Here is a 27,522-nt window from a genome sequence, read left to right on the forward strand (position 1 = left end):
GGGAGAGGTTTGGTAGCTGATTAATTGCAATGCATTTTGAGGTGGTATACATTGCACCTACTTTGCACTGTTGGCATAGGAAATAAGTGTTGAGGGTAGGGGATGGAGTTCCATTCAAGAGGAATTGCTTTGGCCTTGAGCTTCTTGAATGTTGTTGGTGCTACACTCAGCTACGTAGAGGGGAGTCTTCCATTACACTCCTAAGTTATGCTTCTTTAACAGTGGAAAGATTATCGAAAGGAGATATACAGATACCATCCATGTGATGATATCCTTGGACTAGGATAAATTAAACATTACCATCTTTCTTTATGCAGGTTATGATTGACCATTGAACTGTTGTAGTCTGAATGCCTCTTGACATCACTTTCACTAAACCCCCATCCATGCAGCCTTGATGTCAAGACTAGTCATTCTCAACTTCTCTCATCTCTAGAATTCAGGTCATTGGTTAGCGTTTGAAGCAAGATTTGTGATGTTGTCTGGAATTGCGTGGTCCTCCCAGAACTCCTGACATTGGTGAGCAGTTTGTAGGTGTCCAATAGTTCTGTCATTGCTAGACTCCTTCACCTGGCTGATGATTGAGAGCAGTTATTGGATTAGATTTATATTATGTTTTGTAGATTGGACTTTAATGAGCAATGTTGTACATTTTTTGGGTAAGTGCCATGTTGTTACTCATTGGAATAGATTGGCTAGCTGCTTGGCTTGTTCTCGAGCACAAATCAACAGAGCTGGGATGTTGCCAGTGCTCGCAGCCACTTCTTGTGCAGTAAATCAAATTAGTTTAGGATTCGCTTCTGCTGTGCTGGAGATCTTGGCCAAATGCTGGATGGATCATCCAGTCGACACTTCTGGTTGAAAGGAGTTGCGGAGTGCCATCGTTGCGAATGAAGGTGCCGTTGGAATCTCTTCTACCCATTATCTTTTTAATTGTCCACCACCATTCATAATTAGATATCGGAGAACAGCAGGGCTTTGACCTCATCTACAGGATGAGGGATTGAGTAGCCAAGTCAATTGTATGCTGCTTTTGTTCTTTGGTACATAGGCTGTTGGTACATAGACCTGAGTAAGAGAACAGAGACTTTATTGTGGACAGAGCTCTGGAAGAAGTGTCAAGACCATATGGTCTGTGAGTACCTACTCCCCGAGTGAGCCTGACAGCTCCTGCATTATAGCTTCATCAAGATGCCACCCCTATTAGGTTGTGCCTGTTTCTTCTTCTGGCATAGCCTTTTGAACTCTTTGTCGAACCAGAATTGATCCTCGCACCTGCATTGAGTGGTTTGGTTTTAAATACTGTGATGAAATATCTCCCTGCTGGTGTTCCTCGTGGCTGGCTGACAATGCCTCATCAATGTTCAGTGCTATCCAATGTCAATGTGGAAACTTTAGTATTTTCCAGAGAGTTAATGGAATAATAACAGCAATTATAAACTTACCGATGTTTACAGATAACTGCAAAAAGACTTGCAACTGAAATTAAAGTCAAATGTTCCGTTAGGGTGAACCCTCCAATGGATTTAACCCCTCTACCCTGACCATATTTCCAATCTCAATGGTGCAGACTACAGGAAGATGTGACCTTGGGAATCCGATCGGAATGGGAGTTAAGGATTGTTACAGGGGACCCTTTAAGAGTTTGCTACAGAGGAGAAGGCGACCATGTGGCGAAGATGCTTTGTGGCTATGACGCCAATGTATTCTGATGAAGTTGGATGCAAGAGGTGCATTTTGTTTGAACGTTGTTGTCCCCCTTTTGAGTATCAGATGTCAAAATAAGGTTTGACGTTATTAATCTGTTAGCATTCTATCAGGATATGCAGTAGGAGGTAAGGTGGACTTCACTCAAATAATGTGCATCTACCTGTCCATGAATAGATTGTTGCTGGAAGAGGTGGTACAGCCAGAAAACAGGCCCTTCAGCCCACTTGCCCATGCAGACCAAGATGCAATATCTAAGCTAATCCTATTTACCTTTGTCCTATATTCCTCTAGATCTTACCTGCTGATGTACCTGTCTAAATAACTTTTAAATGTTGTTATTGCACATGTCACATCTCATTCCATTCAACCATATTTCCTCTATCCTCTATCTCTCTATTTCTTGATTCCCCTACCCTGGAAAAAAGACCGTGTGTATTCATCCTATCTAAAATGATTCATTATTTTATATACCTCCATAAGATTGCTCCTCAGTCTATGCTCCAAGGAATAAAGTCCTAGTCTGCCCAACCTCTCCCTTTAGTCCTGACAACGCCCTCTTAAATCTTCTCTATAATTGTTCCTGCTTAGTGACATCTTTCCTGTAGAAGGGTGATGAAACTAAACATAATACTCCTAGTGTGGCCACACCAATGTAAACTGTAACATAACGTCACTCTTTGGGAAAATGGGACTAGGGGAACAAGACATGGCAATCCTAGATCCAATGTGAGGAGCAAAAAAAACTGAAATAGGTATTTATGGCCACAGAAGGCTGTGGAGGCCAAGACAATAGATATGTTTAAGGCTGAGATAGATCGATTCGTACAGGTTATGCGGAGAAGTCAGGAGAATGAAGTTAGAAGGGAGAAATATATATTGAATGGTGGAGTAGACTTGATGGAACAAATGGCCTAATTCTGCTCCTATCACTTATGATTTATAAGATTTGTTGACGCTGGTTGTTTATTTCAGTTTTGATTAAAAAGTGATGAATGGATAATCAAATTTTTTTAATAAAATGGCCTAGAACTTAATTTGCATTGTTTTTGTCCTTTAAAGGGAAATTACTTGGTTTACTAAAATTGTTTTACAAAGTGCGATAAAATAAATCACAATATTTATTAGAGCTAATTGTGAAGCAGTATTACAGCCACAAAATCATACTGCTGGAGGAACTCAGGGAAGTTATTGTGGGAATAATTGGACAGATGACGTTTTGGGTCAGGATCCTTCTTTAGATTGATGGAGTGGCAATTTCTTGGTGCCTAGTGTGGGGTTCCCTAGTGTGCAGGGCCGGTGCTAGGAATTGCGGGGCCCAATTAGAAAACTGATGGCGGGGCCCCTACTCTAGAAAAGTAAAAATTTATGTATGTTTATATTTCGTGTAGTTTTGGGAATTTTAAGGCAAACTGGTTGATGATTGGATGCAACCCCCCTAGAGACAGCGTTTGATTGGCCGCCAAATAAATTTGTCAAATCTGTAACAAAAATCGCTGGTCGGTGCGAACTCAGTGGACTATCTGGTTGTATCTCCAAACTAATCTGGTTGTATCTCCAAACTAATCTGGTTGTATCTCCAAACTGATCTGGTTGTATCAACCAGACTATCTGGTGGTATCTCCAAACTAAACAGTATAACATGCAGGTACATTCATTTAAAATTAAATTCAGTGATTATTTCACATGATTTCTCACTGTGTAAAGCTCAATATCTGACCAATTTCTGTTTAACACGTTTGGTCTGCCGTGAGCATTTTTCATTGCATCTCGTTGCATCTCCCCTTTTCCTAATCGGCCACAATTCAGATAATAATCTACTTTCCTGTTTTTGCCACCAAAGTGGATAACCTCACATTTATCCACATTATACTGCATCTCCCATGCATTTGCCCACTCACCCAGCCTATCCAAGTCACCTTGCAGCCTCCTAGTTTAGAGGGGTTTAAACGGTTTAGAGATGTTTAGAGGGCTTCAGATGGGTTCAGGTGTGTTTACAATTGTTTAGAGGGGAATAGAGGGAAATAGGGGGGCTAGAGGGGGTTTAGACGTGTTCAGAGGGTCCCAGAGGGGTTTAGAGACGTTATAAGCCCCCCGTGAGAAATTGTAATTCTCTGAAATTGAAGATAGACATAAAGCTGGAGTAACTCAGCAGGACAGGCAGCGCAGCGACTCTGGAGAGAAGACCCTTCTTCAGACCGCACTGAACTCGTGTCGATGAGAGTACTTGTGATTGTCTGAAGAAGGGTCTCGACCAGAAACACAACCCTCTCCCCAGAGCCGCTGCCCGTCCCGCTGAGCCACCTTCAACTTCAGAGCCAAACAAAAAACACAGAGTGCTGGAGGAACTCAGCGGGCCAGGCGAATGCTTCACCCGCAGGGTTTCTCCAGCATTTTTGTCTACTGCAAAACGTCAACGATTCCGGGAATGCTGAGGGGACAGGGTGATAGAGAGGGAGTGGGAGAGCTAGAGAGAGACAATATGGGGAGCGGGAGAGAGGGCGCGAGAGAAAGAGGGAGGGAGGGAGGGAGTGAGCAAAAGACAGAGAGACACAACCAAAGATCCGCTATAAGATCTTTGGACACAACGTGGGTCGGTAGGTGAATGACTAACCTGCACACCAGGAAGAAGCCCCTTCTCGCGGTCCGGGGCCCTCACTCATGATGGTGAGTTAAATGAAATTCTCAACGTGTCATCGATCTACATTCCTCAGTAAATGTAATTGTGTTTTAAACAAGTATTAATGACGCCGCGTGAATTTTATTCAAAGGAACACGGCGTCATTAATACTTGTTCAAAACACTATAACATTTACTGAGGAATGTGGATAGATGCAGATTCATGACATTGCATAACAAGGTGTTAAGTACTTACCGTTAAGAAGTGCTAACAGCACTAGTTAACAAATCGTTTGTGTATGATGGCCATGCAGCGGTTGTTATACATGTTCGTTTAAAAAAAATCCGGATGGCGAATTTAAAAAAATCTTTATTTAACAAAGAGAATTCGTATTTCCGTACGAAATACTGAACATTAGTGCGGGGCCCAGCTAAGGCGCGGGGCCCAATTTGGAGCAATCGGTCAAATCGGCTTAACGCCGGCCCTGCTAGTGTGATGCCACAGTATTGCAGAAACACTACTAGGCACATCTCTCCTCACACCAACACCTAGACATGCAGCTGACAGTTCATCATCCTGCTCCTTGAGCCAACACCAGCACCTGTCCACCCCTGGACACTGATGTTTACTTCTCCGTCAATCTCCCAGTGATTTCTGAGAGTTTCCCGGTTTACTGATTTCAGTTTAGTTTAGATATATAACTGAGTTTAGTTTAGTTTAGATATACAACGTGGAAACAGGTCCTTTGGCTCACGGAGTCTGCACCGACCAGCCTTCCCCGCTCACTAGCGCTGCCCTGCACACACTACGGACAATTTTAATTTATACCAAGCCAATTTTCCTACAAACCTGTACGTCTTTGGAGTGTAGGAGGACACCAGATATCCCGGAAAAAAACCATGCGGTCACGGGGAGAATGTACAAACTCCGTACAGGCAAGCATCCGTAGTTGGGGTTAAACCCGGGCGTCTGGCGCTGTAATCTCCTCTGCTGCGTCACTGATGGGAATCTCCAGAGGCTTGTTGATCATGACATTGCCCTGGATGGGAGATCATCAAATCAAGGGGACCACAAGGACACCAACATTTTATTCTGAAAGTAAAGGAAACGGTATTGATATATAATGGGGAAGATAATTTCCTTTTGATGGATGGGAAATACCTTCCAGTGGAGCACTGCTGGCTCTAGCCAGGTTCTCTGGTGGGAGTTTGACTTGAAGGTCTCTGTAGGGCCAAGAGTACAGTCAAATGGTTGTGGTTATTCTGATGGCTCATGTGGGTCAACGGAGAACGAAACTTGGTTTTGTGGAGTTGTGTGTCAATAGAAACATAGAAACATAGAAAATAGGTGTATGAGTAGGCCATTCGGCCCTTCGAGCCAGCACCACCATTCAATATGATCATGGCTGATCATCCAAAATCTGTACCATGTTCCTGCTTTTTCCCATATCCCTTGATTCCTTTCACCCTAAGAATTAAATCCAAAGTTAATGACCTGCTTAATTCAGTGGTGATTAGCAAACTGAGATTTTCTGTATAACAGACAAGTGGGATAGAGAGATGCTGTGGCAGCAACGTTGACACGAGAATGGATGCAACCCTTTGCTCACAGATCATCCATGGACAGAAGTGTTTAGATAAATAACATTATAAGTCGTGCTTTAATGCAACAAAGTAATGATGATACAAGGAGGGTTGGTCTTCAATTTGACCAGTCGAAGCAGAGTAAGCTGGGAGTGTGGTGGTTAGTGTACAGTAGCTTGACTTTGGATTAAGGTTTATTGTGATTTGTTTTTTTTAAATCATTTTGAAACCTTCAGCATAAATCTGCGAGTTAACAGGAACTTTATTCAGACCAACATGAATGAAAACCAAGGACAAGTCAGGTAGAACTGAGATAAGGAAACATCCTCACTGAGAAGGAGGTGAACCTGTGGAATTCTTTGCCACAGAGGGTTGTGGAGGTCAAATCCCTGCACATATTTAAGAAGGAGATAAATAGAATTCTAGGCACACAATGTAGAGCGATATGGAGAGAGAACAGGAATATGATATTGAGTTTTAGGATCAACCAAGATTGCATTTAATGGTGGAAGTTATGAATGGTCTTGTTCCTATTTTTGTGCTTCTAAAACCTTGGAGATGAATTTTATTCTTGATGTCATTTGGTCAAACTCTCAAGAAGAAACTGGGATAGAGAACAAGAAAAGTTCACAAGCTTGAACGCCCTCTGGGCGGCACAGCGGAGGTGCTGCCTTACTGTGCTTGCAGCGTCAAAGACCCGGGTTAGATCCCGACCACGGGTACGGGCTGTACAGAGTTTGTACTTTCTGCCCGTGACCACGTGGGTTTTCTCCGAGATCTTCGGTTTCCTCCCACATTCCAAAGACGTACAGGTTTGTAGGTTAATTGGCTTGGTATAAGTGTAAAATTGTCCTGAGTGTGTGTAGGATAGTGTTAATGTGCGGTTATCGCTGGTCGGCGCGGACTTGGTAGTCCGAAGGGCCTGTATCTCTAAACTAACCTAAATTAAATGTGCATGTGATGTTCATGACTGGTGTAACACATTGGGGGATGTGCACAACCTTGATTGTTGGACCTAGAGACATCGAGTCAAGGGCTTGTCCCACTTAGGTGATTTTTCCGGCGATTACAGGCGACTAGGCTGTCGCCACATGGTGTGTCGCCTGTATGATCATGAGTAGTCTCCTCAGTCATCCAAAGAGTCGTAGTGTTTTTCTGGTCGCCGCTGGATTTTGAAACGTTCAAAAAGTTTTGGCGACAGTGGGCTTGACGCCAATGAGCGTAGCTTGACTTCTCCTAACGTAAGTGCTGTCGTAGGTTGTCGCCAGGTGACGTAGGTTGTCGCCAGTGCTGACTTTGGAGAATTCCATTGGCGAATACCTACGTCAACCTACGTCAATCTGCGACAGGTACCGGTGACTGAATTGTCTTCCGTTGTCGTAGCTTGTCGCGGGTGGACGTAGGTTGACTTTGGTTGTCATAGGTTGTCGCCTGTGTGGTTGTAGGTTGTCGTAGGTATGGTCATAGGTGGACGTCCTAATGGGTCGCCGGTTGTCGGGAGCTTGCCGTAGCTTGACGTCGACTAGGTGGTAGGTTGTTGTAGCTTGACGTAGACATTATCGTAGACATTGTCGTAGGGGGGACCAGTGGCCGTTTTTTCGGCGACCTGCTATGACTATTACAATCGCCGGCAGTGGCCAGAAAAATTGCCTAAGTGGGACAGGCCCTTCATACAGCACAGAAACAGGCTCTTCATGCCAAGCTAGATGCCCAAGCTAAGCTAGTCCCATTTGCCTGCATTTGCTCCATATCTCTCTAAATCGTTCCTATCCATGTACATATCCAAGTGTCTTTTAATTATTGTTATTGTACCTGCATCAACTACCTCCTCTGGCAGCTCATTCCATATACACACAACCCTTTGTGTGAAAACATTGGCCCTCAAGCTCCGATTAAATCTTTCCCCTCTCACCTTAAACCCATGTCCTCTGGTAATTGACTGCCCTACCCTGAATAAAAGTCTCTGTGCATTCCCTATCAATTCCCCTCATGATTTTATACATTGCTGTCCAACATGACTACTGTTTTCCTGTAACACATTTCTAGGCCATTAATTTGATTTTTGGATGCTTCCTTAAGAAATAATTACTAGCTCAATTTATTCTAGTTCCTTGGTCTGGGACAAGGTCATAAAAGTCATTACGGACATTGGACGGTTTATATGGAACTGTTATTCTGCAATGCTGAGAAACTCTATCCTGCACTCTGGTATTTTTTCTTTTCTCTATCTGTTGTACTTGTGTGTAGCTTGATTGTGTTCGTGTATAGTATTATATGTTTTGATTGGAAAACACACAAACAAAAGCTTTTCACTCAATCTCCATACCTGTGACAAAAATACACCAATACCAACGACAAGCAAAATAATATATTCACCTACAGCTGTTGGGCAACATGGACCTTTGATCTTTGTGTGTAACCCTGGTAATTTGGAAGTTTACACCTCTACGTTTATGAGTCCAGAACCAGGAGCCACAGTTTAAGAATAGGGGGTAAGCCATTTAGGCCAGAGATGGGGGAAATCGTTTTCACCCAGAGAGTTGTGATTCTGTGGAATTCTCTGCCGCAGAAGGCAGTGGAGGCCAATTCACTGGATGTTTTCAAGAGAGAGTTAGATTTAACTATTTGGGCATCAAGGGATCAAGGGATTATGGGGAGAAAGTGGGAACGGGCATTGATTTTGGATGATCAGACGTGATCATATTGAATGGTGGTGCTGCCTCAAAGGGCCAAATGGCCTCTACTCCTCCACCTATTGTCTATGTTTCTATGTTTCTTTCTAATCATTTGCCTAATCATTTCTAATCATTTGTCACTCAGGCCTGAAGGGCTGGCAGCTCAGTCACTCAGGCCAGGAGGGCTGGCAGCACAGTCACTCAAGCCTGGTTGGCTGGCAGCTCAGTCACTCAGGCCTGGTGGGCTGGCAGCTCAGTCACTCAGGGCTGGTGGGCTGGCAGCTCAGTCACTCAGGGCTGGTGGGCTGGCAGATCAGTCATTCAGGGCTGGTGGGCTGGCAGCTCAGGCACTCAGGACTGGTGGGCTGGCAGATCAGTTACTCAGGGCTGGCTCAGAAACTGCCAGAAATTCTGCCCAAAACAGGTGAGAGATTCTGTGAGAGAGGGGGAGAGGGTGGATAATCAATTTTAGCCATTTTTCATATTTTTCTGCAGATCACAGCAATGAATGAGAAAAAAAGTCTATCCTGGCCTGGATCTCACAGGGAGCAAATGAAGGGAGGGAGAAAAATACTGGGGTGAGGTTTAATACTTACAGGAGGAATACTTACTGATGGGCCGAGGGACTCCTCATGGGCTAGTACAGGCCTGATGAGCTGAAGGGAAATGCTTATATTTTCTGTAAAAAAAAGACTGAAATCTCAGTGAAAGGCAATTTTTCTGGACTTTTCCTGGCCTGGCACGGGCTTTTTGGGCCAAAAGGCTCCTCCTGGGCTACTACGGGCATTTTGGGCAAAAGGGACTGGTTTCTGGACTAATAGAGGACTTGTGGTTTCAGGTAGGCCAAACAACTCACTTCCTTTCCATTTCAAGCACAAGGCAGGCCAACAACTCATTTCAATTTTAATTTCATTTCCATTTCAAGCCCAGGGCAGGCCAACAACTCATTTTAATTTCCATTTCCATTTCCATATCAAGCACAGGGCAGGCCAACAACTAATTTCAATTTAATTTCCATATGCATTTCAAGCACAGGGCAGGCCAACAACTCATTTCAATTTAATTTCCAGTTCCGTTTCCATTTCAAGCACAGGGCAGGCCAACACCTCATTTGAATTTCCATTTCAATTTGAAGCACAGGGCAGGCCAACACCTCATTTCAATTTCAATTTCCTTTCCATATCAAGCACAGGGCAGGCCAACACCTCATTTTAATTTCAATTGCCTTTCCATTTCAAGCACAGTGCAGGCCCACACCTCATTTCAATTTCAATTTCCTTTCCATTTCAAGCACAGGGCAGGCCAACAACTCATTTCAATGTCAATGTCCTTTCCATTTCAAGCACAGGGCAGGCCAACAACTCATTTCAATTTCAATTCCATTTCAAGCACAGGGCAGGCCAACAACTCTTTTCAATTTCCTTTCCATTTCAAGCACAGGGCAGGCCAACAACTCATTTCAATTTCATTTACATTTCAAGCAGGCAAACAACTAATTTCATTTTTATTTCCATTTCAAGCACAGGGCAGGCCAACAACTCATTTCATTTTCATTTCAAACTCAGGGCAGGCTAAACATTCATTTCAAGCACAGTTCAGTTCCCTCACAGCGTAGACTCACAGTTCTGGACAACTCTCACTCATGGTCTTCCAGAGTGACTGACTCATGTCAGGCATCCGGGGCTTTATTCCCCTGGGCCCCCAGAAGGGGCGTGACTTTCATCATGGTGACTGACAGACGAGAAGACCAATCAGTTGATCTCACGATTTTTTAAACATTCATAACTTTTTTATTATTTCACCAATCGGAAAAAACCTTGGGGCGGTTGGAGGAGATGAGGACGGTGAGTAAGGTGGCAAAAAATCATAGCGATATAGGGTAGCGTTATTTCTAAAATGTATTTACAACGTAGACAGGAAGTGGTCAAGATGAGACTTTTAGTAATAGTATAGATATATACATACACGCACAATGGACACAAAATGCTGGGGTATATCCGTGCGACAGGCAGCATCTCTGGAGAGAAGGAATGGGTGACATTTCAAATCAAGACCCTTCTTCAGACCCTTCTCTCCAGAGATGCTGCCTGTCCCGCTGAGTTACTCCAGCATTTTGTGTCTATCTTCGATTTAAACCAGCATCTGCAGTTCGTTCTTACATTCACGCACACATACGTACACATAAAAAACAAACAAACAATAATAGTGCGATAATAACAATAATTGTCTATGTAGTTCTGAGCTTATTTAGAGGATGTAGTGTTCAACAGTCTAATGGCTGTAGGGCAGAAGCTGTTCCTGAAGCTGGGCATTACGGTGTTCAGGCTCCTGTACCTTCTTCCCGATAGCAGTGGTGACATGAGTGTGTGGCCAAGGTGGTTTGGATCTCTAATGTTGCTAGTTGATGCTGATGCTGATACTGCTGATGCTGATGCTGGCTCAGGAGAGGCCTTACAGTGTACTAATCGATATTCAAATAACATCACCAAAACAAGTATTTATTCCTAAATCACACTGTGTCCAACCTTTATGCACACTGATTGCCATGTTTCCTACATCGCAGGAGCAACGGCACATAAAAATAAAGCATTCCATAGCTTTGCAGATTCCTGAAAGGCACTGCAGATATCCAAGTCATTTCTTTCTCTCAGCGTCCACCTGCCACATTTAGATGAAAGACAAATTGCGAACAGCTTCCTGCTGCAAATGCTGTTAATATTATCTTAGAGACCAACTTTCCCAGTTAATTCCTCCTCCTGCCACCCTCTGGTTTTAATCAGCAGCAGTACTTAATCTCTCTGGGTTTGTCGGAAGCTCAAGGAAGTTTCTTGCTGGTTTTGGAGAGAGGGGTAAGAGTTATGCTTTGGTCCATTTATCAACATTTCAATTTATGATTTAATTTTAAGCAGTGCCACTCATTTGAGGAATAGCTCATTGCACAAGCATTGATTATATAACCAGTTGTAAATTCTCTTCACTCAGGAGGTAAAATATTGGCTCTTTAATGCATGCATGTTGTTTAATATTTACATACCAGGGAGGGCAAAAACTGCTTGAAAGTCATTAGTCCAGTTCTGACTATTATTAAGGGTAAATAATAAGGGATACAAGATACGTGCAGTTGATAATGCATGTGTTTGGCCAGAGACAAGATGGTGAAATGTTGCAGAATAGGTAGAACCCACTGTATTATTGATGGAAAGGTAGAGCATGGAAACAGGTCCTTCTGCCCACCGAGTCCCCAGTGACCGGTGGGCAGAAGTTCACACTCGTTAACCACTTTCACATCCACTACCAACACACTTGGGGCAATTTACAGAGGCTAATTCACCGACAAACCTGCATGTCTTTAGGATAAAACTGTAAGTGCAAATCTCAGATTATAACTTGAGAATTTACATCTATATAATTAAAGGTCTCATCTTGACCACTTACTGCCTGCGCTGTATACTGATTTTAGAAAGAACGCTACCCTGTATCGCTGCCATCTTACTCACAATCTTCACCCGCTGAGCCAGCCCCAAGGATTTTTCCCATCGATGAAAAATAAAAAAAGTTATGAGTGTTTAAAATACCTTGAGATCAGCTGATTGGTCCTCTTGTCTGTGAATCACCACAATAGATGTGACGCCCCTTCTGGGGGGGGGGGGGGGGCAGGACTATAAAACCCCCGATGCCTGGATGTGAGTCAGTCACTCTGCAAGATCGCGAGGGAGAGGCCAGGACTGTCAGTCTAAGCTGTGAATCAACTGAACTGTGAGTCTGCAATGTACTTGCAATAATGATTTGTCAGCCGTTAATGACAATGCCATGAGTTGTTTGGCCTGCTGCCCTGCCTGTGCTTGAACGTGCAATGCTTAATTAGAAATGAAATGACAATGCCATAATAATAATAATAATAAATTTTATTTATGGGCGCCTTTCAAGAGTCTCAAGGACACCTTACAAAAATTGAGCATGTAGAGGAAAAACATGTAAGGGGAATGAAATGAATAGTAGAGACATGACTAGTACACAAAGTAAAGACAGAATTCAATACAAAACACAGTATGAGGCAATTAATGCACAGATGAAAAGGGACGGGGACGTGGGGCTAAGGATAGGCAGAGATGAAGAGATGGGTCTTGAGGCGGGACTGGAAGATGGTGAGGGACACGGAATTGCGGATCAGTTGGGGGAGGGAGTTCCAGAGCCTGGGAGCTGCCCTGGAGAAGGCTCTGTCCCCAAAACTGCGGAGGTTGGACTTGTGGATGGAGAGGAGACCGGCTGATGTGGATCTTAGGGACCGTGAGGGTTGGTAGGGGGAGAGGAGGTCAGTGAGATATGGGGGGGCCAGATGGTGGAGGGCTTTGTAGGTGAGGACCAGGATTTTGTAGGTGATCCGGTGGGAGATGGGAAGCCAGTGAAGTTTTTCGAGGACTGGAGTGATGTGATGCCAGGATTTGGTGTGGGTGATGAGTCGGGCGGCTGCGTTCTGGACCAGTTGGAGTCGGTTGATGTAGGTGGAGCTGATGCCAAGGAGAAGTGAGTTGCAATAGTCCAGTCGGGAGGAGATGAAGGCATGGATGAGTCTTTCAGCAGCGGGCGGTGTGAGAGAGGGTCTGAGTTTGGCGATGTTGCGGAGATGAAAGAAGGAGGTTTTAATGACATGGCGGATGTGAGGCTCAAGGGAGAGGGTGGAATCAAAGATCACGCCAAGGTTGCGGGCCTGGGGAGATGGGGAGACAGTGGTGCCGTCGATGGTGAGAGTGGGGTTATTGATTTTGCTGAGTGTGGCTTTGGAGCCTATGAGGAGGAATTCTGTCTTATCGCTGTTGAGTTTGAGGAAATGTTGTTGCATCCAGGTTTTTATAGCTGACAAACAGGAGTTGATATGGGAGAGGGGGGGGGGGGTTGTGGGGGGATTTGGTGCCAAGGTAAATCTGGGTGTCATCAGCGTAACAGTGGAAGTCCAGATTGAAGTGTCGGAGTATCTGACCAAGGGGGAGGATGTAGATGATGAAGAGGAGGGGGCCGAGTACGGAGCCTTGGGGAACGCCTTGAGTGACTGCGGCTGTAGCAGAGGTGTGGTTGTGGAGAGAGATGAAGTGGGATCTGTTGGAAAGGTAGGAACGGAGCCAGCTGAGTGCAGAGCCTTCAATGCCGAGGTCTTTGAGTCTGGTGAGCAGGATGTTATGGTTCACTGTATCGAAGGCTGCGCTCAGGTCGAGGAGGATGAGGATGTTGAATGCCATGAGTTGTTTGGCCTGCTGCCCTGCCTGTGCTTGAAACTCCAATGCTTTCTTAGGGCCGACTGTGTTTGGAAGGAATATATGCTATATTAGGTCCGACTGTGTTGGACGGAATAAATGCTTTATTAGGTCCGACTGTGTTTGCAAGGAATAAATGCTTTATTAGGTCCGACTGTGTTTGGACGGAATAAATGCTTTATTAGGTCCGACTGTGTTTGGAAGGAATAAATGCTTTATTAGGTCCTATTGTGTTTGGAAGGAATAAATGCTTTATTAGGTCCGACTGTGTTTAGTCCAAAAGTCCCGCTCATTTCGTGAGTTCCGCTTAGTGGACAGGTCACGCTGATTGCGTAATTTCCGGTGAGTGCAGAAGTCGCGCTGATTGCGGAAGTGCCGCTGACTGCGGAAGCCCCACAGTGGAGAGGCCGCGCTTAAACGTGTGAGTTGATTCAAGAAAGTTTACTGTCATATATATGGTGTATGAGTCAGTGTGTGAGTGAGTGTGTGTGAGTGTGTATGTGAGTGTGAGTGTGAGTGTGTATGTGTGTGAGTGTGTGTGAGTGTGTGTGTATGTGTGTGTATGTGAGTGTGTGCGAGTGTGTGTGTGAGTGTGTATGTGTGTGTGTGTGTGAGTGTGTGAGTGTACGTGTGTCTGTGTGTGTGAGTGTTTGTGTATGTGAGTCTGTGTGAGTGTGTCTGTGTGTGTGTGAGAGTCTGCATGAGTTTGATTTGATTTGATTTAATTTATTGTCATTGTCTTCACTTAAGAGACACCAAAATTATTTTTCCCTTGGTTATACAAATAATTAAAAAAACACAAAAACACTGAACACAGTAGCCCACAACACAAACATCCCCACAGCGGCATCAAAGTTCCCCACTGTGAGGGAAGGAAACAAAGTCCAGTCAACCTCCTCACCGATGTTCCCCAATGTTCACCCGTGGTTGGGGCATCCCGAGCACCCCGCAGTGGCCGCTACGGGCGGCTCAATGTTCAGGCCCTCTCGCCGGGAATGGTGGAACCCCGATGTCGAATGGGAGAACATCCTCAGTGGCCTGGACCGCTGAATTGGCATCCACGGCTCCCGATGTCCACAGGCCGTGCTGGGTGGTGATTCGTGCTGGCGACCCCCCGCAAAGGGTCCCAGGACTCCGCGATGTTGAGGTCAGCGCCGCCCGCATTGAAAGCTCCACACCCACAGCTCCGCGATGTTGGAGCAGCGGCCCAACACTCCGGAGCTCCAAGCGGCGATCCCAGTTAAGGCCTCGCCCACTCAGCAATGTTTCCAGCGCCTTGTTGCCGCTGCTGAAACTCTGGTCCGGTCTGGTAGGAAAGGCCACGCCAACCCAGTTAGTAGGCCGCGAGGAGGGGGGCGAGGACGCGACTCAGATAACAGTCCCATCCTCGTCAGGAAGTGACTGAAGGACGGTTCCCCCTTAACATACCCTCTTCCCCCACATAAGATGCTGAAAAAAACAAAAAAAACAAAAAAAAAAACATACTTTAAACATACCAAAAAACACACAAGACAACCAGACTGTGGGGGGAGGCAGCTAGAAACAGCGCCACTGGATGTGTGTGAGTGTGAGTGTGAGTGTATGTGTGTGTGTGTGTGTGAGAGAGTGAGTGTGTGTGTGTGTGTGAGTGTATGTGTGTGTGTGTGAGAGAGTATGTGTGAGTCCGTGTGTGTGTATGTGAGTGTGTGTGTGTGTGTGTGTGTGTGTGTGTGGGTGTGTGTGTGAGGGTGTGTGTGTGAGGTGTAGGATGTGTGTGTGTGTGTGTGTATGTGTGTGTGAGTGAGTGTCTGTGAGTGTGTGAGTGTGTATGTGTGTGTGTGTATGTGTGTGAGTCTGTTTGTGTGTGTGTGTGAGCCTGTGTGTGTATAATGGAATTGGTGGAGAGGTGGAATATTGCGTTGGGGGACCAGCCCTCCCGTGTGAAGCTGGGACCCAACGGGTCCCACTTAGTCTAGTAGTTTTCTAAATGTGACCTAATTGATGGTTTGTACAGTTTTTACTTAAGCTCCTTGTTCCTGTATGCTGTAACTTGGCTAACAGAAATGGTAGCGCAATGGTAGAGTTGCTGCCTTACAGCGCCAGAGACCCGGATTCGATCCTGACTACAGGTGCTGTCTGTACAGAGTTTGTACGTTTTCCCCATGGATCTTGGGTTATCTCCGAGATCTTCGGTTTCCTCCCACACTCCAAAGACGTACATGTTTGTAGATTAATTGGCTTGATATAAAATGTAAATTGTCCCTACTGTGTGCAGGATGGTGTTAATATGCAGGGATCGCTGGTCAGTGCGGACCGAAGGCCCTATTTCCATGCTGTATCTCTAAATTAAATTAAACTAATTAAATGTCCCATATACCTTCTTAAAAATACTAACAACATTGATGCACGGAGGGATCTTGAGGTCCGAGTCCACCAGCTCCCTGAAAGTGGCTACATCAGTAGATAGATGGTAAGAAAGGGATATTCTGTCAGGAATTCATGTTGTACTTTATAGGATGTTGGTTAGGCTGCATATGGAATAATGTGTGCAGTTCTGGTCACCCCATTACAGAAAGGATGTGGAGGTTTTGGAGAGGGTGCAGAGGAGGTTTACCAAGATGGCAGACTGCAGGAGTGGGGCGCCGTTGTGTATGGCTGCTCCGCCTGAAGTCCGTCCTTTCACCCTTTTTCATTTTTATTTTTAGTCCTGTTACTACAAAATGTTTGTTGGAGGTCTTCTTTTATGTGGTGGGTGGGGGGAGGGGAAGGGGGAAACTTTATTTCCTGGTCCCTACCTGGTCGGAGAGGCGGTTTCCCTCCGAGCTGCTTCTTCGCCCCTTCCTCGCGGCCTACCATCGGACTGGAGCGGCGTTTCCTGTCGGGATCGGCCGGGACTACAGCTTCGGCGGCGGTGCAGCGCTGGGACACCAACACGGAGCGGGTGATGCCTTACCGGGTCACCGTGCGGTAAGCTCCGGAGTACTGTGACCGCCGCCCAACATCCGAGGAGCTGTGGCTGCGGAGCGTCCAGTCGCAGGCGGCGCTGGATTTAAACACCGCGGAGCCTGGGATTCGAGATCACCAGAGTCGGAGCTCCAACCAGCGCGGTCTGAAGACTTTGGGTGCCGCGGTCTCCGGGGAGGAAGCGGCCGCTCCAGACATTTCCAAGCCACCGAGGAGTGTTCACCCGATGCCGGCATTCCAGCTTTCTGGCAAGAGGGCCTGAAAACATCTGACTGGCTGCGGAGGCCACAAATAGGCCCCGACCTCGGGTGATCACAGAGGGAGAGGACTGAACTTTCTGATGCCTTTCCCCACAGTGGAAATTTTTTATTCTGTTGTGGTGGGACGTTTGTGTTGAATTATACAATATGTTGTGTCATTTTTCTTAATTTTAATTTTTCTATGGATGTACGGAAGCTTAATTATTTTTTTTCTATGTAAAGCACTTTGGTCTCAAGGCGAGTTGATTTAAACGTGCTATATAAATAGATTTACTACTACTACTACTACTACTACCATAACTCTGCCTGGATTAGAGGGTGCAAGCTCTCAGTATTTGGATTGTTTGCTCTGGAGTGACAGATGCTGAAGGGAGACGTATAGAAGTGCATAGAATTATGAGAGGTATCGATTGTGTAGACAGAGCGGCAAGGTTTTAAGGAGATGTGCAAATAAATCTATTTTACACAGAGTATGGTGAGTGCCTGGAACGCACGCCTGTATCCAACTATCACCTGCCAGGCTTTGCCTTGCCCCCACCTCTTTTCCAGCTTTCACCCTCCGCTACAATGCATCTGAGGAAGGTCAGAACCTGAAATTTTGCCCGTTCATTCCCTCCCCTCCACAGTTGCTGCCTGACCCGTTGAGTCACTCCAGTTTCCAGCATCTGCAATTCCTTGTGTCTCCATTCAGCAATAAGGAAAGGTTGGCCAAACTCAGATTGTTTTGTCTGGGCTATAAGAGGTTAAGCTGAGACTTGATAGAGGCTCATAGTGTAGAGAGTCCAAATCTTTTTTCCATGGGTAAAAATGTCAAGGACTACAGGGCATAGCTTCAAAGCAATGGAGAAAGTTTAAAGCAGATGTTTGGGGCAAGTATTTTTAAGTGGAGTGGAGCTTGGAATGCTCTGCCAAGGTTGATGAAGAAAGCAGATATGATCATTGTGTTTAAGATGCGTTTAGATAAGCACATGAGGGATGTTGATTACATGCAGGCAGAGGAGATTCGTTTAACTTGGCATCATGTTCATCGTAGACAATGTGGGCTGAAGGACCTGTTTATGTGCTGTACTGTTGTATAGGAAGGAACTGCAGATGCTGGCTTAAACTGAAGATAGACACAAAAAAAGATGAAGTAACTCAGCAGGTAAAGGGCCTGTCACACTTTCATGACCTAATTTATGACCTTTTTTACTCGTGGACATTTTTCATCATGCTAGACCCGACCTACTTGATGCCACGAGTACCTATGACTAGCATCATGGACAGCCATGACCTACCTACGACCTCCTACGATCTCCCACGACCTCGTGACGACCATGCTGCGATTATGAGTCAAGGGCAAACTCTGTCGAGTTTGCCCTTGATTCACACTCGCAGCATGGTCATCACGAGGTCGTAGGAGGTCGTGGGTAGGTCGTAGCAAGTCGTGAATTAGGTCGTGAAAGTGGGACAGGCCCTTAAGACAGCATCTCTGGAGAAAAGGAATAGGTGACATTTCGTGTCGAGACCCGAAATAAAGGATCTGAAGAAGGTTCTAGACCCGAAGTACGGGTGTCCCGAAGTACATATGCCAAGTAGTATATGCCAGGTACAATGGGGGTCTGGAATTCTGCCCAACAGTGCTATAAAGTACCTGAATTCTGTACCTAAGCAGCAATGCACACGAATAAAGGTAAAGCCAAAGGGTTTTAAACAGAAAAACACAGTAGAGATTATGGTGTAAAATATGATGCTACAGTCAGCCATGATTTTGGTAAGGGGTGAAGATAGACACAAAATGCTGGAGCAACTCAGCGGTCCAGGCAGCATCTCTGGAGAGAGGGAATGGTTGACGTTTTGATACGAGACCCTTCTTCAGACTGATTAATTGTTAAAGGGTGAAGCAGGCTTGAGGGGCTGGGTAACACCCTCCTGATCTTAATATGTATTTTATTAAAACGTAGCAGAAGGGATAAAGAATATGACAATATGTGCAACAAAATGTATTAAACTGCTGACATAGACTGCTGCCTAGATACTTGTCTGAGCCTGTACACTGTCCCTGGCCTATATGCAAATGATCACGTCTCTGTTTTGCTGCAATTTATATGCAAATGCCATATTTTTTTTACAGTTAACAGCAGATTAGTGTTCTGTGCAATCAAACAGAAGTCACAACATGTTTATTCAACAGAGCATTGTAACATTTTTATTCCTTCAAAATCGTGAAAGGTTATGATCATGGATTGTTTTCGCTGGTTGACAGAACGAGGGAAGCTGAAGAAACTGAGGTGCATTAAAAATAATCAGAGAATAAAATAGTAAGATTAAACGAGAATTTACCAGTTTGAGGTTTGATCTGTATTTTATGAGGAGTTACGATGAGGGATTACGTGAAGAACCCGCTCAGTGCGCAGGCGCGGCATACTTCCAAGCAGCGGTGTGGAATCACAGATAGACACAGTTATTTGAAGTAAACATAGTAAAGATAAGGAGACATCAATTTATTAGTTTGATCCATATAATGAGTGTGGGAGCGGAGGGCACGTAATCCCTCATCGTAACTCCTCATAAAATACAGATCAAACCTCAAACTGGTAAGTTCTGGTTTAATCTTACTATTTTACTTCGGAGTCACGTGAGTGACTACGTGAAGATTTCAAAGCTCTGTGATTTCAAACCGTGTAACAGTTTCATTTCACTCACTGCCGAGGTTCTTGAGGGAGGAAGTGTTATCGTAATGAACCAATGAGTCTATTTGTAGAAAAACACAATGGTATTTTTTAAACAATAACAACAAAGAATTAAGTTGCTCCCCTGGGCTTAAATTAAATATTTGCAGTTCGTAAATCTTTACTGCAAATAAACCAGGTTTTGCCAACGGCTTATTATAAAATTTCTGAACGGTCTTTTCCCCCCCACCATCCTGCTGTAGCCAGGATGTGGTCTATAGGCATGTCCATTCTTTAGCCGTCGACATGGATGCTGTCCTGGTGGAATAAAATTTGTACATGTTAGTGTTTATCCCAGCAGTTTCTAGCACCTGCTTGAGCCATCTCGCAATGGTTTGGCTCGTCACCCGACCATAAGGTTTTTGTGACTGACCCACAAGGCTTTTCATCTCCCTCGTATATTTTGGTTGTGTCTATGTAGGATAGTAGGTGAGTCATGGCACATAACCGTGGTTCTGGTGGGTAAGCCACGACTGGATTAGGTGTTCCTGGTCTGCTCTGTTTGATCAGTCGCTGGATAACGACAGATCTGGTCTGGAGCTGTGATCATGTTGTCCAGTCGCAATAGGTGTAGTGACTGGACCCTCTGAGCGGATACAAGTGCCATCAACATGAGCGTCTTTAGTGTAGCTTGCTCGAGGCCGGGGGATCTGGCTGGTGGCCATTCCCTGAGATATGTCAGGACCACACTGATATCCCAAATATGGGTATACCTGGGCTTAGGGCTTGATATTGTAAATGCCCTTCATCAGTTTTACCACCAGTGGATGGGATCCCATCGCCTGTTGTCCTGGCGCTGGTTGTTGATGGCACTGTAGCTGATCCCTACATCGTGGTGTAGATAGGCCAGGAACTCCAGTATGTTGGTGGCTGTAGCTGTTGCGTATGTCGTCCCTGTTTCCTGGCAGTACTTCTCCCTTTTTTGATGCTGGTTAAGTACTGCCTCTGGTGGATGTTCGAAGGGATGCCGACATGGTGATGGTTTGTTTGGACAATCCCAGTTCCAGGTAAGGTCTGTTCAAACTTGCAACCCAGGCGTTTAATTTTCTCGTGGCATGGGTGTTTAGCTTACCTGGTAGGTAAGTAGCTGATAGCCAAATATGTCTTTCGACACACCATTGCCAAATCATGTTGACCAATTTGTCGCATGACAATGATTTTATGCCACCCATATGGTTAATATAAGCCATCACCGTAGTATTTATCAATTTGTAACCGAACATGCAAGTGCTGCATATTAGATACATATGCTTTTAAACCATAAAAGGCGCCCAACATCTCTAGATAGTTAATGCCCAGTGTAAGTAGTAATGATGACTCTAGGTTAGTCCATCTACCACCTGTGCTGGATATGGAGTTAGTCGCTCTCCAGCCTTGAGCACTGGCATCTGTTTTAGTAACTAAAGTAGGGTTAGTGATAAAGATAGGGCTGAAACTATGCCAAACATTTTCTGCCCACCACTGTAGCTCTGATATTGCTTCAGTGGGTAAGTTCATGACACGATCATAGTGACCTGTATGTCGTTTTATTGCCTGTACCTTTGCTCTCTGTAAATTTTTTGATAGTGCAAAGGTCCGAATTGAGTAGCCGGAAATGCTGCTACCATTTTCCCAATTACTCTTGCTACTTGTCGAATATCCTTTGGAATTCAGTTGTTTGGCAGTAACATATGTCTCCATTTTGAAATGTATATACTTAACAAATTTGTTTAGTGATGTTAAGTCAATGATGATGCGACAGCCACCATCTTTTTTGGTTTTAGTGAATATATTCGATACAAATTCCAAAGGTTCATGTTTGGTCTTTTCGATGACCCCCTTTGTGATAAGTCTCACCAGTTCAGCTTGTCCCTCACGTTTCTCTTTGACGGAGGGAGAAATACCCTTTGGGGCCATTGTTGAACTGGCGGCGTTTTTTCTGACATGAATTTTATTTTATATCCACTATGCTTCAAACCGGTGCAATCTACCTCCTGTTAGTATTAAGCCTCCACCTCCCAAAAGGTGATAGGAACCAGACCCACCTACCTCCATGGTTACGGGTATTTCCTCTGATTCCCTTTGGTCGGCTTGCGAGGTGTCTGATGTGGCGTGTTTGTTGGGGGTTGGCGCATTTTCCATGGGGTTCGCTCTGGGCCCTGGTCTAAAAAAGACTTACGGTGAAAGTAAGCGGACCCCGAGCTTTCACCAGTGTTGAATGGTGGATGTTTACTGGTGGATGCGGTGGGGTGCTGCCACTTGGTGGTGTGTGTTTTCAGTTTGCTCATTTTATACCCTGCCTTCCCGAAGAGCAGCCTGTCTGGCTTATCGGCTGGTGTTTTACACAGCCCGGCAAATCAAGGACTGATGGCAGGTTTGATGATTTCTTTCCGCAGATTATTAATTTCAAACTGCGTGTTACACAACAACGCGAGTGTATCCTGTTGATTGGTGGTCATCTCGGTGTTGTTTATAGAACGAGCAAACGAAGTGATGCCTGCTGTCAATAGTCGGAGTATCCGCTGCAGCTTTAGCTTGTGGTGCCGGATGGTTGCCCCAATGTGTCCCCAGATTTGGCTGTTCACCGCTGGTACTTTTTAGAGGTTCACAGTTCTCCGGCGCCGTATAGTATCTAAAGCTTCATTAATCACCTGCCCCTGCAGAGCTCTGTTGGAAAGGTGATTGATACTTGCCGCTAGTTTGGCCTCTAGCGGTTCCCCTGCACGGGGTTTTGACACGTAGCGGCCCACTGCACCAAGCAGCTGTTCCTGCTCCTGCACCCCCTGCATACTCCCGAAATCTTCAGCCATAACCCCTTGTTCTGGACCAGCCCAGTCCTGGTCCCCAAAGCTATCCTCTGGAAAGGAGGATGCAATGGACAGTGCAGGAGGCACTGTAGAGGGAGTGCCTGACTTCCCTCTGCAAGAGCTCCCCTCCCGGGGTGCACCTTGCTGGAGCACCTGCTCCAAGAGCTGCTCCATGCGGCTCAGGCGGCTGTCCCTCCCCCTCCTGGGTGGAGAGACGTCCCCGTCCGACTAGTCGGATGCCACCGGCCGGTTGCTCTTCCGTTTGGCTTTGCCTCCAGCCCGCTGTTCAGACATTAGCGGAGCTGGACTCGGCTCGGTGTCGGGGATAGCGGAGCGCCCGGATAGCGCTCCTACCGCCTGTTGCTGCCCCCCTTTCTCCTCTTGCGGAGTTGGACGGGGGCAGATTTCGAAGTCTTGTTTTTTCTTTTCGCGAGAGCGCTCTTTCTGCGCATCTCGCTGGAGCTGCTCCAATAGCTGTTGGATGCAGCTCAGGCGGCTGTCTCTCCTCCATTTTAGGTAGAGACATGTCCCCGTCCGACGAATCGGACGCCACCGGCCGGATGCCTGTTCGGATGGCTAGATATCCAGCCCGCAGTTCAGGCACTAGCGGGACTGGGCTCGGTGCCGTGATGGGAATAGCGGAGCGCCCGGTTCCTACCGCCTTCTTCTGGAGCTTTTGCCTTGTAGATGCGAGAGCGCCCCTCAAGCAGCGCGTCTCGCAGGCACCTGCTCGGTGAACCGCTCCAGCGGCTCAGGCGGCTCTCTCTCCCCCCGTGCGGGTGGAGACACGTCCCGTCCCAATCGGGAACACCTGCCGTTGCCTCTCGAGTGGCTATGCATCCAGCCCGCTGCTCAGGTACTAGCGGGCTGGCCTCGGCACGGTGTCGGGGAATTACGGAACACCGGGTCGCTCCTACCGCCTGTTGCTGCCTCCATCTACCTCCATGAACGGGGGACAGTTTTGTTCCAGAGCCTTTTTCTCTGCCTGTAAAAAACACAAGCAGAAAAAAGGCTCACCTGTAAAAGAAACCCCGACCTCAGGATACTCACCTGACGGTCCGGTTCATCCTGTAACGGGACAGCCTAACTCCCGTTGCGGCCGCTGTTGCACTGCTGGCGTAATGCCGCGCCTGCGCACTGAGCGGGTTCTTCACGTAGTCACTCACGTGACTCCGAAGTAAAATTAACCGTGAGGTTAGAAAAGAATAAACCAAGTTGCTGCAGCACATCAAGAAAATCGTTTTTATCAAAATCAACCCATCAGCAGTATGCCCCTCTGTGAATTCTTAACGCCTTTGAAGACTCTGGGAATGTTATGTGTTTCATCTCCTGAATATTTTTTTGCAGATGCTGTCATTTCTAAACAATCACCCACATTTGCCAATGTACATAAGCGATAACTTACTGCTGTAATTTGTGTTTAAACAGACCACAATTTACCAGTTTTCCGTCTTTCAAAGCTTCTCAGAAGCCTAAATCATCTTCTGTTGACAAAGGGCCAGGTCTTTATATTGAAATAGAGTCGCAGTCTTGCAGCAAGGAAACAGGCTTTTTGTGGAAACCTTCACCCACCCAGTTAGGTCAATCCTGCATTAATCCCAATTTTTTCTTCCCACATCCCAACAACTCCCCCTAGATTTTACCACTCACATATACACTGGTGCAATTTACAATGGTCTGTTAACTTGCCAACCTACATGTTTTTGGCATGTGGGAGGAAACCAGAGCAAACCCATGTGGTCCCAGGGAAAATGTGCAAACTCCCGCAGATGGTGGCGGAGGTCAGGATTGAAGTACATTAGATCCCTGGCACTGAGGCAGTGCCTCTAGTTTGGACACCACTGTGCTGTCCAAATAATTTGGAAATGAAAACTATCTCCATTAGTAACAGTGCATAAGGCACATAATTCTACACTAAATTACGAAGCTGGTTACTAACTTATAACGTCGGATGTAATGGCGTGATTTGATTTCTCTCAAATTTCTATTGAAACGTCACTGACTGTTCCCGTCTTTATGGTTGATCCCTAACCTGGTTTCCTTTATTTTCCGTTGCTGCTTTCGGAATTCAGAATTTTCAGAAACAATTTTCCTTGTGTTTAGAAACATGCTGTCAGGGGTGGTGATGGAAGCAGATACGATAGTGGCGGAAGAAATTAGTGAAACTTGGAATCATGTTTGGCACTGACTTTGTGGGCTGAAGGGCCTGTTCCTGTGCTACACAGTTATATGCTTTATATTCTCTGCATTATATAGCTCTGCATTCAATACGGTCATCCCCACCAAGCTCACCACCAAACTCCACCAGCTAGGCCTCAGCTCGCCGATATGCGATTGGATCCTGAACTTTCTGACGGAGCGACCGCAGGCAGTGAGACTGGGCCCGCACCTGTCCTCCACTATCACCCTGAGCACCGGCACACCACAGGGCTGTGTACTAAGCCCCATGCTCTACTCCCTCTTCACTCACGACTGTGTTCCTGCATTCGACACCAACACCATCGTGAAGTTTGCAGACGACACAACAGTGATTGGGCTGATCACCAACGGTGATGAAACAAAATACAGGGCGGAGGTGCAGAACCTGGCGGACTGGTGCGCACGTAACAACTTGTCACTAAACACCTCCAAGACCAAGGAGCTGATTATTGACTTCAGGAGGTCCCATAATGGAGAATACGCCCCAATCTCCATTTACGGGGAAAGTGTGGAGAGAGTGTCCAGCTTTAAGTTTCTGGGCACTCACATTTCAGAGGACCTCACATGGTCCACCAACACCACTGCGCTGGTCAAGAAGGCACAGCAACGACTGTTCTTCCTGAGGACATTAAAAAAGACAGGTTTGCCCCAACAGCTGCTGACAACGTTCTACCGCTGCACCACAGAGAGCATATTAACGTGTGGCATCTCTGTGTGGTATCTCAGCTGCACGGAGGCGGAGAGGAGAGCTCTTCAGCGCGTCGCCCACAGAGCGCAGAGGATCATTGGGACACAGCTACCAGCCTTGGAGGGCATCTACCACACACGGTGCCTCAGGAAGGCCGTCAGCATCCATAAAGACTCCTCACACCCTTGTAATGGACTGTTCGAACTACTTCCCTCCGGCAGACGTTACAAGGCCTTCTACGCCCGAACCTCCCGACTCAGAAACAGCTTTATTCCCAGAGCTATAGCGGCTTTGAACCGGCCCTGCTGAGTGCCCCCCATCCCCCCTGGACTGTCTCCCTCGGATGGTCACGACACACAGCTTATTTATTTATTTTACTCTTCTTTTACATCGGTTGGAAGCTGCATACTAAATCTCGTTGCACTGATGTGCAATGACAATAAAAGATATTATTATGATTATTATGATGATTATGATGATTATTATTATTATTATTATTATTATTATTATTATTATTATTATTATTATTATTATTATTATTATTATTATTATTATTATTATTATTATTATTATTATTCTATCTGACTTTTAGACCTGCAGTTTTCTGTATGATCGCTAACACATGTGGAAAACATCCTACACTGGGATTTTGTAGTGTAAGTTTGTGTAACGTTATGAGAAGAGGGAATTGCTCTTTAGGTTGGAATTCTGTCTGATGGTGGACATATATTTCAGTACATCATTCCTGCTGGGAAAGACATATGATTAAGCAGAACACCAACATTGTGTTTATAGACACAAAATGCTGGAGTAACTCAGTGGGACAGCAGCATCACTGGAGAGAAGGAATGGTGATGTTTCAGACTCCCCTGACTCTCAGTCTGAAGAAGGGTCTCGACCCGAAATGTCACTCCAGCATCTGCAGTTCCTTCCTACACCAACATTGTGTTTATTCTGAATATTAAAGTAAATCTACCCAAGGATACCTTGTCAAATGGAAAATGTGAGTTATTTTTTCCACAATAAATCTTGGAATAGTCAGGCACAAAGATTAACCTTTTGAAACTTAAAAGAGTATCTTGGATTGTAAATGCCTCAAGAAAACGTCAATCTCTTGCCATTTTTATTTTTGATGTGATGTTAGAATTATTTATTGGCTTCAGAAAATTGAATATTTTTAAATATGACCCTTTTTTCCCTGCTCTCTGCAAACAATGTACTCAACAGTCTGAGGGTATACCTTTCTCCATGGGTGATCTGGTTGACTTCATGGAGTATGCAAATTAAAAGTTACATTATGTCCTTGAAATACTAGCTGAATAGCCATTAATAAACACCAGTACCTTTGAAAGAAGTTGACATAAAATGCTGGAGTAACTCAGTGGATAGAAGGAATGGGCGGCGTTTCAGGTCGAGACAGTTTACATTCCAGAGTCTGTACTCGGGTTTTCAAATGGAAATCAATAAACAAACTACCTAATGAATGGTAGCAGGCCAACCAGTGTAGTAACCACACACAACTGTTTACAAATACAGAATATACAAGTACGAAAATGTAATATTGACATTTTATGATAATTTGATAGACTTGCATGTATTACAAGAATTCAGCCTAAGATAAGTTGAGGGGTTTATCTCAGTTAGTGGGTTAATAATGGCAGTTAGAGGGTGAAACCTCTATGATAAGTAACAGGACCGAGGGACATGCGCAGGCTGATTTCATATCACAGGTGACTTGCAGCAGAAATTGCCAGTTCTGTGCAGCCAGAGAGGGTGTGTTGCCTGAAGCTATTAGAGAGACACAAAAAGCTGGAATAACTCAGCGGGTCAGACAGCATCTCTGGAGAAAAGTGAATAGGTGACGTTTCGGGTCGAGACCCTTCTTCAGCCTGAAGCTTAGTGCTTGTTTGCTTTGTGGGAAATTAGAAAAAGGGAGTAAATTAGTGAAAAAGCTGGTGTGAAGAAAGGAACAACAGGGTCCAGTGTCCAGTGCTGCCACCTCCTTCTCTGCAGCATTCTCCTGCTTTCCTGTTGCTCTGAGTGAGCTGTGAATACATGGGAGTCATGGAGCATCAGCTCAGAGGTGCAGCAGTTGGTGCTG

At 45.5% G+C, this 27,522-nt stretch overlaps 1 long non-coding RNA gene across 1 annotated transcript; it reads left to right on the forward strand.

The window, feature by feature from the left end:
* The first annotated feature begins 172 nt into the window (after positions 1-172).
* LOC116986593 lies at positions 173-27,522 on the forward strand. Its single transcript, XR_004415521.1, has 4 exons — positions 173-184; positions 17,884-17,920; positions 20,047-20,048; positions 27,511-27,522. It is a non-coding gene; the product is annotated as an uncharacterized LOC116986593 (long non-coding RNA).

The sequence above is a fragment of the Amblyraja radiata genome, chromosome 24 (assembly GCF_010909765.2).
Source record: "Amblyraja radiata isolate CabotCenter1 chromosome 24, sAmbRad1.1.pri, whole genome shotgun sequence".
In the NCBI taxonomy this organism is placed as follows: domain Eukaryota; kingdom Metazoa; phylum Chordata; class Chondrichthyes; order Rajiformes; family Rajidae; genus Amblyraja; species Amblyraja radiata.